The 19,940-nt window shown below is 48.4% G+C and overlaps 1 pseudogene; it reads left to right on the forward strand.

Annotated features, from left to right (window-relative positions):
- The first annotated feature begins 783 nt into the window (after positions 1-783).
- Positions 784-3,677, forward strand: LOC120694222 (annotated as a pseudogene).
- Positions 3,678-19,940: the final 16,263 nt, after the last annotated feature.

The following is a 19,940-nucleotide window of genomic DNA, read 5'->3' on the forward strand; positions in this document are numbered from 1 at the left end:
TCACTGCTCGCGCAGGAGGACGAAGACTTTGTGACTTATCCATTTTATTAAAGTCAACACAGCAGCTATTTGTTTATTCTTTAGCTGTTTATTTTTACAGTTTAATCCACATTGAAAACTATATGATTAACTATATATATTTTTCATTTTTTGGACTTTAGACAAAGGAAGCTTTATTTCACGATGAAATAATGTTCTGGCCTCTGCACTGAAATGTGCACTCAGCCAACAAAGATAAAAAAAGAAGAAAGAAATCTGGAAAGCATTAGGCATTCTAGAGTTACAAATCAACATACAACTCAAACCACGAAACAGCCTGAACCCAACTACAGAGAAAGCTTGATGCAGCTGCACATATTTTGACATACCACGAAGTGAGATGGTCAAGCTCCACAAAACTCCGTCGTCCTCCCCAAAAGAAGTAGATGAATAGTTCACCTGAAGCATCTCACAAATCTCTGAAACCCACCTTCTTCACCAACCAGCCACAAGTTCGACATCCACAAACAATGATCAATACAGTAGACTAGAACACTAGCATTGCATTGAGTTGTAGTTGAGCTTTTTGTTTCCACTAAACACCCACAAACAGGAACCCCCTTCTCCTCCAAAGCACATAACTAACCACCATCCAAAAAAGTATACTCTTGATGACCATTGGTACACAATAGTCTGCTAGAGTAACGTCCATCTAGAGATACGATGATAAACTGCACCGTAGTCTCTCCTCCAAAAGGATAGGTTTTTAACCTGGAGACCGGTGTAGGAGGCAAAGAAGACTCCATGGCGATGCTTTCAATGAGGTTAAAGACGTCCACAGACGCCGCCATCGTCAAAAGTCATGTTTTCCCAGCCATACACCACACTTCTGGCAACGAACATCAAATTGAGCTCAATCATTGGGTGAACTCGATGCGCTGCGTGCCGGCGCTGGGGTGGTGGCTGATTGCTGTCGGCATCTTCTGCTCTGCCTTCACCTCCTCCTGCTTGTTTGGCTCCGCGTCGCTCTTATGGTTTTAAATATAGCGGGCTAAGGGGTTTAGTGGCGTGCTTCTCAAAACGACAAATAGCGGACTATATCGGGATATAGCGGGCTAAATGATGCTATAGCGCATGGCTTTTCCCTTCCAAAACAGCTATAGCGGGCTATAGCAGAGGCTATAGCCGGCTCTTTAAAACCTTCTCGCTCTGCTCGCTCAAATGTCTGGTACTCCGGTATACACAGTATGTATACCTTGCTGACTTGCTGTCTGTACATCAAATCATCAATACATAGTAATCCATGCATCTTAATTTTAACCTGAATCGTATACACTAGAACCCACGGCGCAGCGTTGCCGCGCCTTCTCATTTGAGAGACCCAATTTTGTTTATAAATTGTGGGATTAGAATTGTCTTTTTATGCTTGCTGGTCATATAATATTATGACATACGTTGTGTGATTAATCAAAAAGAAGATCATATCTAGTGCATGCCGGATAGTCTGATCGAGAACTATAAATAGCAAATTAAATCTTTGAATGATCGCAAAGTTTCTAGTATTTTGTGGTCGTGATTTATGATCTAGAATAGATATGTGGAATCGTAATTCCTTATAAATTTGATAAACGCGACTGCCTAAGGATCACACATCACACATGACACATAGATTGAAGATATGTTGGCTAGCTATTATCAATAATTACATTGAAATTTTTGGATTGCTTCCAATCCGATCCAGCATCATCTACTGCTTGTCATCGGCTGTGGCTTCCTGAGATATGCAAACACCATGCATGGGGTTCAGGGATGCTGAGCATACAAAATTGTGCCTAGTGTGTCTTCAGTGAAGGAATTTACCTGCCCATGAGGTGAACACATGCATCAATATCCAGTTAAGAGTTGCAATTGTTTTGCTATCTCTGGTCTTAAGTCCTAAAAAATGCTACTGTACTCAAGTTGCCCAGATTTTCTAAATCTGCAATAAATGCATATACAGGGTTATATAATTTTCAGCAAAGCTAAGATAGCACCTGTGTTCTTGGAATCTCAAATTAGTGTTGCAGTTAACACTCGGGGTGAAAACTTCAAATTATTTTCCATGGACAATATAACAAATACATGGTGTGCGTTGCGCAAAGAGTACATAGTAAACCCAGGGCAAGATCTCAATCCTGAAATCAGTCTTGCCTAGATTATTGATGGTTGAATCCAGTTGCAGCAGCCCAGCGCCCCGGCGCCAGCAGCATACCTGCTTGAGAGCTTGCGCTGGAGAGTAGCTAGCAACCCAGAAGAGTAGCAGGAGTCTCTGCCTCTACCTTCTATCTTCTCATGGCTCGAGGTCGCCCACAAGACCACAACAAGGTGTGCGTTCAGTGATTCAGATGGGAAGCTGTAGAGGAAGATGAAGAGGCGGGCATGCGGTAGGCGACGGGCCTGACCGCCCGGCCGGTGATGATGGAGAGGGAGAGACGGGCCGAGGCGTGGGAAAGGAAGGGAAGAGAAGCGCCAGGAGAGTGTACCTGTGGGGCCGTAGAGGGAGACGGAGAGGCGGATCGGAGGCGGCGCCGTCGTGCTGTGGGCCGTGGTTGTCGCTCCGGCAAGGCCGGTTGGCCTGGGCTTGTCGTCTGCTGATGGAGGTCGCCGCTTCGTGGGCGCGGCAAAGAAGACGCAACTTTTCCTTGCCATCGTTGTGGCTTCGGTCACTGATGACCCCGTGGACCTGCTCTTCAGGGGCGAGCGTGGTGCCGGCAAGGCAAGGGCGATGTCGACGCGAGGCGCCGCCACCGGATCTCCACACGCAGTATCTAATCGGCGGGCGCTATGCCGTCCACGCGAGGATCTCCGGCGCTGCGCCATCAAGGCCGCCGCCGTCGACGAGTACCGTGCGCCTCCTCTATGAACAGCCGCCCCAGCCTACCCCTCACCCGCGCGGCTCCGCGGCCGCCGGAGTAGGTTGCGCTGCACACCCATGGCCGCCGTGGACACAGCCGCCGGCGCCGCCTCACCCGAACACCGGGTAGAAGGGCCTGATCCAGCCGGCCGCGTGTCGGCCAGCGCGGCGGTGCCTGCGGAAGAGGCGCCGATGAGGCCATCGTTCAGCTGAGCCCGGGGGCCCGGCGTCCGCATGGGTAGTGGCGGCGGCCTCGCTCGCTCGAAGGGCCGCGAACCCGGCCAAGAGCCCAAGAACGACGGTCAGATGATAACCTTCCCTGATATCCAACGGTGAGAAATTTAGGTCGACGTGGCCCAATGCTAGCTTGAGGGAGTGGCGTGACTTTCGTATCTGTTGGGCTTCAGTGACCGGCGTACATGGGCGAACGACCGGTGTGTGGACGCTGCTGTCGTCGACGCTCTGCTTCCTCTGCGCCTTCAACCTACGCAGCAAGCCGCTGTACGCGGCCACCTTCCTGTCCTTCCTCTACGCCATCGCCTACCTTGCCATGCAGTGCCTGCTGTACCACACAATCCATTTTGCACAATCTCATCCCCTTCATCTTCGTCGCAGGTTAATTAAACATATATCATCATCAGGTCACACAAGCTCGTTGGTTTTCATGACCTCCGACTGATAGCTTTTGTTTAACCTGCTTTTTCCGTTCTCAAATGCAGGGACGTCCATGGTTTGGATGCTGCTTCAGTGGAACTCCGATGGTGGCCATGGACGCCATCCCCGTGAGGCTACCAAGCATCCGTGATCCTGGCCTGTTTTTTTCCCCAGTCAGTGCAATAACGGGCGTCTCCTCTGTAGTACGTACTTCTTAATGTAATCATTATGTAACGTCATGAAACTTTGCTGGGTCTCACAGTGTGACAGTAATCGAGATTCCATTATGCCTCAATTCATGCATGTGATGATGAAACGTACGTGCAAGGAAATCGGTTGTAATATCTATTATATAAATATTTGAAGAGCAAAAGAAGTCACTATGTTCGCCGAGAGGGCTTAGAAATTCCCACATTAATCGTAAAAAAGAAAAAAAACCCTCTACCGTCGGATTTTATGAAGATCTAACGGTCTACATTAAACCATATTAAATATAAAAAGCAAAAGGCTCAACCAGTTAGATTTTATAAACATCTAACGGTCTATATTAACCCGATAAAAAAAACCTCAGTCATAGAAATCATAGAAACCGTCGGATTTTATGAAGATCAAACGGTCTATATTAAACCATATTAAATATAAAAAAAGGAAAAAGCCCAACCGTTGGATATTATGAACATCCAATGGTTTATATTAAACTGTATCAAATATTAATGAATATCTCACAACCTATGATACATTTAATTCTTATTAGATCAATTTAAATATTTTGTATCACTAAACAAATAACAAAAAGAGAGTGACAAATCAGTCAACCATATGTTGAAGCTTCGGTCAAATAATATGTCGCTCTTTGTCCCGTGGGTGTATATTACGTCTAATAATATATCACAAATAGAACAACAATAAAATGTATAAAAAAAGAAAATTATCATAACAAATACTAGATACCCGCGCTATTTGCGCGGGTCACCTCGCTAGTGTTGCAGATTTGAGTTCACCATTGGATAGCTCTCGTCGAAACGATAAAAATTTGAATATATAATTTACCGAAACGGAGCTATGGTGGCAAAAAAATCAGGATAATAGTACCATCAGACAATTCAATGGTTATCATCTTATCCTATGCCAATAGAAAGTTCTGAGCTTAAATTCGAGTGCCAACAGATTATATGATATTCGAAACTTTTGTCCGTGTCACTGCCTCACTGGATGACTGGATTTTCTAGTGTTTAGATAAGTTTATTTAATGATTCAATTCGATGTCTGTAGAATGTCTGGACAATGATTCGTCGTCATCGGATGATCTGATGATGGAGTTCCGATGCACTAGATTATACAGTGAGGGCTAAATTTCTATAGTTTCATGATTTATATATATCTACTACTTTATCCTTAAATATATGACGTTGGACAGTAACTGAACCCACTGAAAATAACTATTTTCAGCTGTTTCTAGCCGCCGACTTTTACATAATGAAAAGAAAGCTTAGGCGGAAAAATGCTGAAAACAACACTATTTTCAGTGGCCAGACCAGGCCGCTGAAAACATGGGCCATTGACAAATTTCGGCGGCCATACAAAAGTCTTTGTATATCTCAAATGTTACCAAACTCAAGTTCATTAATATGTCCACATCTAAACAATGAAAGCCTTATTTTCACTCATCCTGAAAGTCACATAGGTCTTGGCTCATTTGAGTTATGCTCGCTACCACCTTAGGCGAAGAGGTTGTTCACAAGATCCGTGTGTCGTCAAATTTTCATGGAATAAAGAATAAGACAAGTCTACTGCTTCAAAGAAAGGATCTTATGATAGTCAATATGGGCCCTCAGCACCCATCAATGCACGGTGTTCTTCGACTGATCGTTACTCTCGATGGTGAAGATGTTATTGATTGCAAACCTATATTAAACCAAAATTCTAGCAAATAGGAAACGACACAATCAACCAATAAAATATGGAAAAAGTATAGATAACCCCCTGAACTATATGAGGTTGGATACTTCACCCCCTCAACAAAAAATTGGTATAGAAGACACCTTAAACTATCGAAAACCGGATAAAACACCCCCCGAGGCGGTTTTGGAGGGTGGTTTGCTGATGTGGAACTCGGTTTCGACAACATGGACTCCTGGTTTGCTGATTAGTGTACACCGTGGCATTGGGCCCATGGGTCAGCCCCTCAACTCTCCCTTTTCTTCCCCACACCGCCCCTCTGCTCCGGTTCATGCCGCCGCCGCCATCAATGGAGCCCGCACCCACCCTCCCCTCGCCCTCTCCCATGGATGATGACGGTTCCTCCCAAGCGGCATCCACACCACCGCGGCGTCCGCCCGTCCCCATCTGTCCGCTCCCGCGCCTTCCCCACGCTCGCATTCGTGCCGTCCACGGCCACCATCGCGCCCGCCCTCGCCGACTTCGTCTCCCGCGCCGCTGCCTAGCTCCGGTGGCCAAGGAGAAGAGCGGGGCGAGGATCCCTGAGGCCAAGCGGTGGTCGTCGCCGATAGGGTCGATCCTCGCCGTCGTTGTCGTGGTCGCCATCGTCTATGGCGTGGCGCTGTAGTGGCAGTGCCAGAGGCGGTGCGCTGCCACGGCCGGCGATGATGACAAGGAGTCGTCCGCCAAGGAGAAGAGCGGGCTTGGACGGGCGTGGGCAGGCAGGACGACGCGGCGGTGGCCATGGACGGCGCGGGCGTGGAAGTGGCTCGTGACACAGACAAGTCGGATGCGGATGAGCGAACACCGGCGCAGGAGTGGGGGGCTTCGACTCCGACGAAGGAAGGGCGGGGAGGGGTTCACTTGGGAGGCGCTGTCTTCATCCATGGGAGAGGGCGAGAGGAGGGGGGCACGGGCTCCATTGACGGCGGCCGCGGCATGAACTAGAGCAGAGGGCGGTGTGGGGAAGAAAAGGGGGAGTTGAGGGGCTGACGGTGGGCCCAATGCCACGGTAGACACTAATCAGCAAACCAGGAGTCCACGTCACCGAAACCAGGTTCCACGTTAGCAAACCGCCCTACAAAACCTCCTCGGGGGTGTTTTATCCGGTTTTCGATGGTTTAAGGTGTCTTCTATACCAATTTTTTGTTGAGGGGGTGAAGTATCCAACCCGGTATAGTTCAGGGGGTTATCTATACTTTTTCCAATAAAATATAGATATGTAACAACACTGAAAAATATTGAAACAGAAATGGACCTCCTCTCCAGGTTGTCCTATCCTACCTCTGCTAGCAGGGGTGTTTGGTAAATATTCAGCGGATGAATTCACAATCCCTATTGTACATAAGTTGAGTAAGTTTGGCAAAAGTTAAACAACATTAGTCAAAATTGAGCAAGTTCGGCTACCCACAAACTAAATCTAGATAGCTAAACTTAATCATATTTATATAATATTGAGTAGCTTTATTTACATTGAGCAAACTACTAAGGTATATAATAGCACAAATTAGCCTTCATTTATCAAATTTAGCTAAGTCTGAGCATTTTAGGATACACTGAAATCAGCCAAAGTTAAGTTTAACTAAAGTTATATAAGTTTGACTAAAGTTTGGCTACCATCAACTAGAGCTAGCTAAAGTTGAGCAACTTCATCTACATGAGGTGCAATAGAAGGCATCCGAGCATACATTCCCCAGTACTGTGGTGGTTGTGGTGGCGGCGCCATTCTGGAAAGACACTTGTCTGCCCCTGCTGCTAAAACATTGCCTACAAAATGCAATGGCATATGTGGGTCTGGCTTAGGCGCACCGGAGCTGAAGCGTGAATACGGACGAAGCAGATTCGTGGGCTAGCTGCCGCGTATTCACACTCGCTCAAACTACGCGCTATTCATCTCTACCAACCATCGTCGCTCACTGTCTAGATGAAGTTAAAACAAACCAGCAAAAACAAACATGGATCGGATCACCTCATCGAACTTGATCACAACACCCCATGACCGGCCATGCATGTATATATGCATGCAGCCGCTGACTTTTCCAGAGCTGGAGGAGCTGGACAGTAGTGCAACTAGCTGGACTGACACTGACATACATGTAGATGTACTGTAGTACCCGTGTGGCCGTGAGCCCGTGTACATATATATACCAGTCAACAGCCCATATGGAGATTCTGCGACGATTATGCTTCTCGTTAATTTTATTTGTGCTACAGAAGTATACGGCGGCCGAGATGCTGATTGTAGCAGAAGCTTCCGATGGTTCTGCCTATGCACCGGCATCCTTCACGCTAGGAGCGAGGTTTCAGCTAACTAGGCTTCTACTAGAAGCTAACGTAGCTCATCAAGAAGCTCGACTTGCCCCCCTACCTACACACTACTACTGTTTTCTATCGATTCGATGCACACGGCATTAACCATGCTTCCGTTCATGAATTGGTTTAGATAAGATGAGTGGCCCCCAAGTTAATTAAAGTAAAAAATCAAACTAGGGCCGGTTGGCTTGTCTTGGCTGGCTGGCGCTGCGGCTGGCTGCTTAGCATGTTGACGCTACAGTAGATTTTTTGTGGTTGGATGCTAGCGACAACAATAGCCAGCCGCAAAGCCAAGCCAAGCAAACACTGCCGATGGACATATGATGTGACGTGGCATCACTGGACAGAGATCGATTGTCAGACGACGCATATGTGCCTGCTGCCCCCAACCGGCCGATCGGCAGTTTTTAGTCAAGCTCATGCTCATGGCCTCATCTGGGTTTTGCTTTGCTGTGCGATGCGATCCACAAGTATGCACACGCCTAGCCTAGCTTGACGATCCCTTCATTCGCTCTGCTTGCTTTGCAGGGATGGAATTTGGAAGGAAGAGGAAACAATTGCGTCAAGTCTCTTCAGACTGGTGTGGTTGACTGTTGATGATTACTACTCCTCCTATACCACCGAGTTGTGGATCCGTACGTACGTGTGGTGGTGGTGGAGTCAGAGCGGAGCGGTCGAACCGCCGCAGTGCCGAGCATAGGCGGAGGGGCCCACCTGTCATAGGCCACGTCATTGTTGTGGAATCCGGTGCCACGTTAGCTAACGGGTCTGCCCTATGTCCGTTTGGAGACCCAAACATAGTTTAGAGACTAGGATGGTCACTTTGAGACTTTAGGGACCGAGATATATATGAATAATAAGAAAACCATGATGGATAAAAATAAGGCATATCAAAATAAAATCCACATGGCGTAGGCATAAATAAATTATATGGAGAAAACCGCTATGGCATATGAGAATTATTCCATTGCCGATTCCTACCAATAAATCTTTTCTTCGGAGATGAATTTGATTGTTTGGATTTATTAGGCCACTCAGCACCTTTGGCATCACTTTGGCAACTAGCCCGAAGCTCTCCACACTTCGGCTTTTGCTTTTGTGTTTTATAGCCTTTAGCTTCATTGGTTTTTAAAACATCAACTTTAGGATTCTTTAGTTTAATCATCTTTGGTTTAGATTTAACCTCAGAACTGTTAGCAGAATCGGCTTTTCTAGCTCCCAGAGCCGAATCATTTGATTTAGGCAGATCACAAATAGGATTTGAAATTTACGACTGCTGCCCCCTGAGCACACAAATACTAGATTTAATTTCTACGTTTTTATCGGAGGACATCTGATTTTTATTTAATTCGGCTGGAGGCTGCCGAATTGGTTTTTGGCCAATCGGATTAGTAACTGGCCTATCGCTGGCACTAGCAACTTTTGCATCTAAATTTGAAGAAATAATGGCACTAGATGAGGCATCAGGTATGCCGGTATTGGAAAGGAGATAATCAGGGTACCTTTTTGATTATGGTCACCCCTCCTTGTCGGTTCTTGGTGTAGCAGGAGAGGAGGCACTTCAATTCTTCTTCTCTACGTTGCTTCCTACGCCTCGCTTCCTCTTGAGCTTGCTTACTTGAACTCTCCTAGAATTGACGCCAAACATGTTCGGGGATACCTTCAGGTCTTGGTGTGATGTTGTTGTCGGTGGTGATGTCACTTGAATTACCGGCCATGGCAGCCGATATCCTTGTTCCCCAACGGAGTCGCCAAAAGTATGTTGGCACCTGTCCTGGCTAAATACCACAAACGTGTAGTCCTTCGATACAGCGAGCAGACGCTTCGGGAAAAATCAGCAGGCGGCGGACAGTCCGGTAGTGCCGGATAGTCCGGCGATGTGCGCCGGACAGCAGTCCGGTGAGCCCTTGGGAGCTCTCGGGTAGACCTAGATCCAATCTCTCGGGAGGAACCCCGTCGGGGAGAAGAGATCGTAGGGTTGCTCTAGGATCGGCAGGCTACCTAGAACGCCTCCATGTCGCCTTCGAGACGCTAGGAGAAAAGCATAGGAGATTGGAAAAGTAGGGCAAAGGGATAAAAGAGAAAAAACGATAAAGTAGATTGATTTGGTTCGATTGGATGCCCTCAATCGGCCATGACCCTTCATATTTATAGGGAGGGATGGTCTTACCCCCTTGTATAAGTCGAGATCTAATCAAATCCCATGAAATCAGCATATCCCTACCGGCACGCATCTACTAGATAGTCCGGTAGCGCCGGACTATCCGGCCCAGCCCACCGGACTATCCGGTGACAACATTCATCTTATTTAAACAAATCTTATAATTATTATAATTTATTTTTCTGTGATTTAACTTACCATATAATATACGTTACGTATGAGTTGGGGCTTTTCCATATTTTTATAATTTATTTATATAAGATGAATAGTCAAAAGTTGTGTAAAAAAAGTTAAATGAGCTGTAAATTAGAATGGAAGGAGTACATATCTTGGAAGAGGATCCAACCAAACAAATGGCTGAAAGGAACTTAGCTCGACTAATTTTGCTGACTCGTATGCACACATTACAGCAGCGGGGGCAATAGAAACCTCAAAGGAGGTAAAGTGAGACAACAAATAAACTTCACTCTCATTAAACATAACTCCACCCTGGAGACAAGTCATAAGTGTCCGAGCTGATAATATCAGCCAAAACTTGTTGAGTCTGTTTCTGACCACAACCTTTGTTATGCCTCGACCCAGAGCAGCAAGAACTCTGTTAGGAAGACATCCCTCACCTGGAGCAACATAGAGCATCATGCACTACATTGAGTGATCGAGTCTCGTCGATCCAGCCATGAGCCACCACTGAATCACTAGAATTAACAGTGATGACAAATGCCCCACAGTGTGCATTTCTTGTCTCTACAGAGAACCACGACCTGCTACCACCGAATCGCGCCAGAAATGGCAAAAATGCAACATTTGCATTTCTTGTCTTTTCAAAGAACCACGAACAAAAATTCATTTGATTTGCCCATGCATGATCAGGCCAAATGATGGTTAGCAAGATCTTAGAAAACTACTATGTATCTAAAACCATGATTTTCTCAATCTACAATATTTTTGGAGTATTGGTCTGGACCAAAGTTTTCATTCACTGCACGAAGCAGTGCCTCCATCGCATGCAACCACAGTTCTCCATTATCGTCGCCGGACGCGGCGTAGGCAGGGGCCACCGGCGTCGCGTCGCGAGAGGCCATCAGGAGGAGAGGGCAAGGTGACCGCACTGCATGCAGGAGGCCACCGGCGCCTTTCACAACCTCCTGGGAAAGCAGAAGCCGCGCTGAACCTAGCCTAGCGACGCGCGTGGCCAAAGCCCGTCGTGGAATTGGAGCTCGAGTTCCTGGTGGCTGTCGGCGGGGGACTGGAGCCAGCCGTACGTCCAGCGTCGTCGTGACAGTGGTACTCTTGGCTCTTGCAGCGAAGGTGGCTCTCGCTCGGTGATGGAGAACTGGAGAAGCGGCGGCCACCGGCCGGGGCCCGAGTGCGTGAAGAAGATGCTGGAGATCAATAGCTAGTTAGGATGCTCCGGCCGTCTGGCTGGTCGTGTCGTGGAGGTCGAGGTTGAGAGGAGCGGAGCGCCACGCCGCCACCGGGAGGAGAGGACCTGCGTGCATTCACCGTCTTTGGTACGGTGGGGAGAAGCGACACGACGACGCCGACACTCGCCGAGGATGTCGTTAGCCTCTGCTGTTCTCCTCTTCGTGGGTCCGGTGACCGCTGCCATTGGATCATGGCGACGCGGCGGCGGCGGCTGGTGGTGGAGCTGGAGCTGGAGCCTCCTCACAGCGAAGTTTCCTCCAATTATATTAGATGCACATGCACCTGTACGCTGTCATGGTCGTAGCCACAGAAGCTTTGAGTTCAGCGCAGCCTGCACCTCCCTCTCCCTGTAAGACGAGATGGAAAAGCTTCTGATTCAGCACTTCTATAATGCTCGGCTTTTAATCTTCTAGAAGCTTAGGAAAAAGAATCTCGGCTATCTTCCTCTAAATAATCGATCGATCGTTGTAGACTGCTAATCGATCCGATCTTGGTTCGCATATACCAATCCTAGCTACCCCGATCCATGTCCGAATGAATCCGAGAGGACGTAACAACGGACGGAGACGTACGTCCGGCGGCTCGATCGATCCACCGTTACTTGCCCACCCACCCATATATAAATACACACGCGATACGATTATCAACGGAAGGCTCCTGGAGATGATGAGTGATTATCAACGGAAGGCTCGCCACCCTGAAGAGGGTGGTGAATGGGAGCTCGCCACCCTGAAGAGGGTGGTGAATGGAGAAGTCCCCTTGAGTATGGCTGCGGGATGAATCACGTGTTCTTCGTTCGTTCTTGAGCTCCTTTCCCCTTTTCTTTGGCCAATTGAAATTCACAAGATTGGTGAGTCCTTTTCGAGGATTTCTTCTTGGGATAGCCTCCTTGTGAATTCAATTGAGTTCTCTCAAAGTTTGGGGTGGATTGGAGTTCTTTTGATTTGGTTTTGTTTGGATCTTGTGGCTTGCAGGCTATTCACGGGCTATCTGCGTGCGCTGGGTCGGACAGTCCGACCCTAGCGAGCGGACAGTCTAGCTGCGCGGTGCGCTGCTGCGTGTCCTAGGGTTTACTGTTCTGTTTGTCCGACCAGTTGCTGAAGCACCAGTCGGACAGTCCGACCCGTGCCTTCGCTGTAGCAGCGTGTGAGGATCCGCTCTGTCTCTTTGCCCGACCCGATGGATCGGACAGTCCGACCAACTGTGGTGTGGTGCGGTGTTTTTGCCAACGCTGCTAGATTTGTCCGACCCATTCATTTTTGAATCTGTCGGACTGTCCGGTCTGTTGTGCTGTGTGCGCTCTCGGTGTTTTCCCCAGTAGAGTGGACCGGACTGTCCGACCCTTTGGTCCGGACTGTCCGACCCCCTCTGCTAGGGTTCTGAGTGCTCTCTTGCGCCTTTCTCTTTGGTGTTTTGAAGAGGGACTCTTTAGTGTGTGTTTCTGCTATGTTTTGTCAAGTGTGTAGCCTTTCAGTGGCCGACACTTAATGGTTCTTGAGAGGGGAGTTTTTGGGGTTTCGTTTTTAGTTTTCGACCATTCACCCCCCCCCCTCTGGTCGCGTGTCTCAGTCCAACAAGTTGTATCGGAGCGAGGTTACGGACTTTTCTGTGCCTTAACCGGTTCTAAGTCCTCTTGCGACCATGGCGCATCCTGGCAAAGCCCCATCGCTGGAAGTCCTTGGCTACAATTATTGGAAGACGCGCATGAAAGCGTATCTGTTGAGCCAAGGTAGCGAAATATGGGATATTACCCAGAATGCTGCCTATGTGATTCCCGAGCAGCGTACTACACCTCTTCAGGTGGACCAATACAATGCAAACAACAAGGCAGTCAACATGTTGTTTGCTGCTGTTGGGGATGCTGAGTTCCAGCGGGTGTGCCATCTTACGACGGCACATGAGATCTGGACTACCCTCGCAGATCACCTTGAGGGGACAGCCCAGGTCAAGGCCAGTTTGTTTCAGACTCACCGGCGTGAATATGAGAATTTCACCCAGAAGCCGGGGGAGTCGGTTGCGGAGATGTTTGATCATTTTCAATCGATCTTTAACAAGCTCCGGGCCAACAAGAGCCTCACAGATCACCTTCCCACTAACCATGAGCAGGCTCTCAAGCTTCTGCATACACTTGATCCTAAGGTCTGGGAAACAACAGCTTCGGCCATAGTTGAGGGGTCGTCTTATGACACCCTAACTCTAGCGCAACTTCACAGCAAGCTCAAAGCTTCAGAAGTTGATAAACAGCTACGGTCGACTCCACAGGGAGGAGGTTCAAAGAGCTTGGCTCTGGCCTCAGCAGAAGGTGCTTGTGCTAACCCAGTGATAGCTTTGCTTTGTCTTCTGTGTCTTTGTTGTCGATTTCAGAGGAGCAGCTGGACACTCTGGGAGATGAAGATCTGTGCCTGTTGAACAACCACGTCTGATGCGTGTATGACAGGCGGATGGCCAAGAAGCACGGCTCCAAGCCTGGGTGCTTTGAGTGTGGCGATCCAGGCCACTTCATCGCCGACTGCCCCAAGCGGAACACCTACTACATGAAGGGCAACGGCAGTGGCACGCACGACTCCGGCGGCTTCCACAAGCAGAACGACTACAAACGCCATCCAAGGAAGGGCTCCTGGGTCAAGAACTTCAAGAAGTTCGCCAAGAGCTTCCACAAGGAGACCAAGCACCGGGAGCGGGCCTTCATGGCGAAGGTCCAAGAACACCTTCTGGACGACGACTCGTCTTCTTCCTCCTCTTCCTTGAGCTCAAGTGACGACGAGGTCGTCATCAAGAAAGGAGGAAAGAAGGATGTTGGAGGACCTGCCGGACTTTGCTGCATGGCGACAATCCCCAAGCGGAGGAGTCGGTCAAGCACCAGTCTCTCCAGTGGCTTTTGCACCATGGCCCTGGATGGAGAAGATGCCGGACGTGAGGATCCGGGCTCCAGCGACGACACGGCCTCCGAGGTGAGCATCTCTGACGAGGAGATCTTGGCTATCTTAGAGGATAACAAGAGAGAGAGCTCAAGCGTTATGCCAAGATCACCAAGAAGACCTTTGAGGCCTATGAGAGAGTGTCTGCCGAGCTTGTCATTGCAAATGACAAGATTGCAGCTTTGAGTGCCCAACCTCCTGAGTCTAGCCCTGTGCCTGAGTGTGAGAGCTGCTTAGCTGTGATGGCTGACTTGGGTGAGTTGAAGTACAAGCATGAGAAGCTGGTGCATGAAAGGGATGCTTTTCGTGCAAACCTTGAAGCCACCAAGAAGGAACTCCTAGCTGCCCAAGCACCCACAGTTTCCGATGTTGAGCCCTGTGACACCTGCCCCAACCTTAAGAGTGAGCTTGAGCGAGCCAAGAACCAGTGTGAGGCACAGGTGATGGACCTTGAGGTGCTTAGTGCAGAGCTGAAGGAGTTGCGTGCACGTCCCACTTTGCTTGGAGCGTGTAAGGTGTGTCCTACGCTCAGGGAAGAGCTGAAGAAGTGGAATGCCCCTTCCCGCACTTGTGAGGATTGCCTTTCCTACATGATGGAGCTAGCTGGGTGCAAAGCCCAAATTGTGCGTTTAGAGAAGTGACCTAGCCATCCTAGTGAGGAGTGTGATGCTTGTGCTGTTCAGGCGGTCTTGCTTTCTGACCTGAGAGAGGAGAAGGAGAACTCCGTTTCAGAGAACTTTTACCTCAGGCAGATCTTGAGTTGGGTTTCAGCCAGGGAGCCTCAGCTGGGCATGATGATCCAGCAGTTTAAGAAGGAGGATGGTTTCGGTTTGGGGTACAAGTATTCCCAGGCCGATTTCAAGAGTGTGCTTGGCAAGGCGTTGGAGTGGAGCAAGCTTACCCCTGAGCAGCACTTTCCTAAGACCCACAACACCCAGTCCTTCCAAGCCGACCAACCGAAGGATGGCGTCTTTGATGAGCCTCCTAAGGTTCTTCTTAAGAAGCCAGTCTGGGTTCCCAAGCCTAAGGGAGTCCAGAACCCTCTTGACTTCCTTCCAGGGACTTCCAAGGCCAAGCCCAAGGCTAAACCCAAGGCCACCAATCCCAAGGCTAATCAGCCTAAGCCTCCACCACCAGCTCCTAAGCCCCAGCCTCAACCTAAGCTTTGGCCTGAGACCTTTGTGTGTGACTACTGTCACAAGCAGAGTCACCTTGAGGAGTTTTGCTTCTGGAGGAAGTGGGCAGAGAGGATGGAGAAGTCCTGGAGGAACAAGGACCAGTTCCACTAGGATGGCAGTGGACCTGCTTTACCTCAGTGCGCGGAAGGGCTAGACAGCCGGGCGCGTCGTGTAGGTGGTGGTAGTGGAGACGACTTTGGGCGTCGTGTTCCTGTTGGTGGTTTCCTGTTCTCAGGCTCCAGGACATCGTTTTGGATACGATTTTGGTCCTCCGAGCTTTGAGTTTGAGCATGCGCGGTTTGAGAGAGATCCGTGTTTTGGTTCTGAGCTTTTACTTCATTTGCACCTGCTTTTTACCCTACCAATGAGCAGATGGCACGGCACTGGTTTTCGACTCACCCCAGTGTCGGACCATTTGCTCATCCATTTGACCGTTGATTTTTGCAGAAACGAGGTCTGGAGAATGTTTGGATCGTCGACTCGGGCTGCTCCAGGCACATGACGGGGCAGCGCAGATGGTTCTCCAGCCTCACCCCGACGGACGGCAAGGACTACATCACGTTCGGGGACAAAGGTAGAGGTAAGGTTGTGGGTGTTGGCTCTGTTGTGGTTTCTGAGAGATTTTCCCTGAGGGAGGTTACTTTTGTTTCGAAGCTTGGCTTCAATTTGCTTTCTGTTCGGCAACTTCTCGATGAGGGGATGGAGGTGCGTTTAAGAAGGGTTGTTCTCATGTTTTAGATGTAAAGGGAGAGTTGGTCTGTAAGATCAAGCCGTTTGGTCGTATCTTTCAGGCTGATTTCTCTCTATCCTCTGGCCCTTCGCGTTGCCTCGTTGGTTCTGATCCTTCTCCTTCTGTTGGTTCTTTTGAGCTCTGGAAGTGGCATAGGATGCTTGGCCATCTGAGTTTTGGTCTCCTTGTGAGGTTGAGCTCTATGGGACTAATCCGAGGATTGCCCAAGCTCAAGTTAGAGAAGGATTTGGTTTGTCATCCATGCCGCCATGGGAAGATGGTTGCTGCTTCTCACACACCTGTTAATCAGGTGATGACTTCGTACCCGAACGAGCTTTTACATATGGACACAGTGGGTCCTGCTCGGGTTCGGTCGGTCGGTGGGAAGTGGTATGTGTTAGTGGTGGTGGATGATTTTTCTCGGTTCTCGTGGGTGTTCTTTCTTGAGTCGAAGGATGAAGCTTTCGGTTTTGTTCACGATCTGGTCTTGAGGTTGAACAACGAGAGTAATGGCCGTGTCAGGGCTATTCGTTCCGATAATGGAACTGAGTTCAGGAACTCTCGTATGGACAACTTCTGCAGTGACCATGGTCTGGACTATTAGATTTCTTCACCATATACTCCCCCGCAGAACGGCGCTGTGGAACGCAAGAACTGCATGCTTGTTAAGATGGCAAGGACGATGCTCGATGAGCACAGGACTCCTCGCCGATTTTGTGCTGAGGCAGTGAACACGGCCTGCTATGTCTCCAACCGCATTTTTCTCCGAGCTTACATAGGTAAGACCTCGTATGAGCTGCGGTATGGTAGACAGCCCAAAGTGAGCCATCTGCGAGCGTTTGGCTGCAGATGTTTTGTGCTCAAGAAGGGGAAGCATATGGACAAGTTTGAGTCTCACTGCTCGGATGGTGTCTTTCTTGGTTACACCTTGAACTCGAGAGGGTTTCGAGTGTGGAACCTTGACACCAAACAAGTGGTAGAGACTTGTGAGGTTTCCTTTGATGAATCTATGTCTTGTACAACCCCTGTCTTTGAGCTTTCAGGTGATGAGGTCGAGGGCGAATCCATTTTTGAAGATGATGAAGGCCCTGAAGATGGTGATGGTGGGACTACTGCGCGTGCTGCAGATCCCACACCCTCTGAGACGAGCGATGATGAAGATGCACCTCCGATCACGAGTACGACTACGATTGACGTGCCCTCTACCTCAGGGGGGGCTGCTGTGGACGCAGGGGAGGTGATCTCCCGGGTGACTGGTTTCCGGGCGGTCCAGCGGGATCACCCACCGGATAGGATCATTGGCGACATCAGCACAAGGACTTTGAGGTCCCAAACAGGTTCCGTGGCCTTCTTTGCCCATTTCGGTTTTGTTGCTGATTTCGAACCCAAAGATGTTGGTCACGCTTTGTCGAATGATTTCTGGGTCAATGCCATTCATGAAGAGTTGGAAAATTTTGATAGAAATCAGGTTTGGACACTAGTTGAGCCGCCACCTCAGTGCAACCCCATTGGTACCAAGTGGGTATTCAAAAACAAGCAAAATGCGGATGGAGTTGTGGTACGCAACAAGGCTCGGCTAGTTGCCCAAGGGTTTTGTCAGAAAGAGGGAATTGATTTTGAAGAAACCTTTGCACCTGTAGCACGTCTTGAGTCCATTCGCATACTCTTGGCGTTTGCAGCGTCAAAGGGTTTTAAACTCTTTCAAATGGATGTTAAAAGTGCCTTCCTAAATGGTTTCATTGAGGAAGAAGTATATGTTAGACAACCCCCTGATTTTGAAAACCCCAAGTTCCCAAACCGTGTGTTTAAGCTTCAAAAAGCCTTGTACGGTCTTAAGCAAGCTCCTAGAGCTTGGTATGATCGTCTCAAGAAGTTTCTTGTTGGTAAGGGTTTTAAAATGGGGTCAGTTGATAAAACACTCTTCTTGTTGAGTCATGGCAGCGACTTGTTGACCATTCAGATTTACGTGGATGATATCATCTTTGGGGGAACATCTCATGCTCTTGTGTCTAAGTTTGCTGAACAGATGAGCTCTGAGTTCGAGATGAGCATGATGGGCGAGCTCCAGTACTTCCTAGGCCTGCAGATCAAGCAGATGAAGGAAGGGACATTCCTTCATCAAGTCAAGTACACCAAGGACCTGCTGAAGAAGTACAAGTTTGGCGGAGACCTCAAGCCCCAGACGACACCGATGAGTTCAAGTGGAGGACTTGACAAGGACGAGGATGGAGTTGCTGTTGATCAGAAGGAGTATCGGGGGATGATCAGATCGCTTCTGTACCTGACAGCCACAAGACCAGACATCTTGTTTGCTACTGGGCTTTGTGCTCGGTTTCAAGCATCTCCGAGGGAGTCGCACTTAAAGGCGGTCAAGCGGATCTTCAGGTACTTGTCATACACCTCCGAGCTTGGCTTGTTCTATTCTGCCTCCTCCTCCCTTCAGCTCTCTGGTTTTTCTGATGCTAACTATGCTGGCTGTAAGTTGGATCGCAAATCCACTTCAGGCACATGTCAATTTCTTGGTTCGTCTCTTGTCTCTTGGTCCTCCCGCAAACAAACTGGGGTAGCCCTTTCCACCATAGAAGCCGAGTTTGTCGCTGCTGCTAGCTGTTGTTCCCACCTTGAGAGACTTTGGGTTAGAGTTTCCTGAGAAAGTGCCTTTGTTCTATGACAGCACCAGTGCCATAGCCGTAGGCAAGAACCCATGTCTCCACTCCAGATCCAAACACATAGATATACACTATCACTTCCTGAGAGACCAATATGAGAAGGGAGTAGTGGACCTTGTACACGTTGATACCGATGATCAGCTAGCAGATATACTCACCAAACCCCTCGAAGAAACACCCTTCATTCGTTTGTGGGGGGAGTTGGGAGTTGTGTATCCCTTTTAGTTCGGGGATGCATTTTGAGTAGTTTAGGTTTTTCCTTTGCTTTAGTATTTTTCTTGCATTTTGTATCATTTTCTTGCATCATTGTTCATAGTGCATATGTACACATGCACCTAAGCTTCTTTTGTACAGTTGAAGCATTTGCTTGTATCTTTTGGTGTTATAGATGCTCTGTGTAGAGATGACCATGCTAGCTATGCTCTTTTGAATATATTGCAAATCTGAATATGAGATAGTTTCTTTCTTTGAAAATCTGAAAATGGTCACCTCTAAGCTTGTCTACTAGCATGAGGAGTTGAATGCTTTGCTAGCCTGATTCATGCCTTGTTAAGCTTGAAATCTGATTGTTTGGAGTTAAACTGCTTTGCAATGTTCTATATGTCTTTCTGGTTAATGCAAACAAGTGGTAATCTGAATTTCATGCTAAATAACCAGTTCTAAAGGTGCTAAGTAAATGGAAAAGATCCAGGTGGATCTCCTTGACGCCACTAATCAATGTTTTGAGACTGCTCTTTCATGAGAACTTGGACATGGCTGTGGATGACTGAGAGTGTTGTCTTAAGCTCCTGACGGTCCACTTCTGTGGTATCGAGGCTTGGCACATTCGAAAAGATTAGCATTGTCAAGAGATAACCCCTGGCACAAGCACTAATCTTGCTTGTCTTTCATGCGCTTCCGATACAAATTCTGAAATTTGGTTGAAAACTTGCAAGAAATGGCTTTAGACTTGCTAGCGTTTGCTCCTTGATACAGTTCTTGCACTTGGTTATGGATTAGTTTGCTTATGCCTTCCTACTTATGTTTGGTAGCTCAGGCTCAAGTTGGTGATGCTTTTGTTTTGATAACCCTGACCTGCTTGC

This window comes from Panicum virgatum, unplaced genomic scaffold (assembly GCF_016808335.1).
Source record: "Panicum virgatum strain AP13 unplaced genomic scaffold, P.virgatum_v5 scaffold_4248, whole genome shotgun sequence".
Classification (NCBI taxonomy): Eukaryota; Viridiplantae; Streptophyta; class Magnoliopsida; order Poales; family Poaceae; genus Panicum; species Panicum virgatum.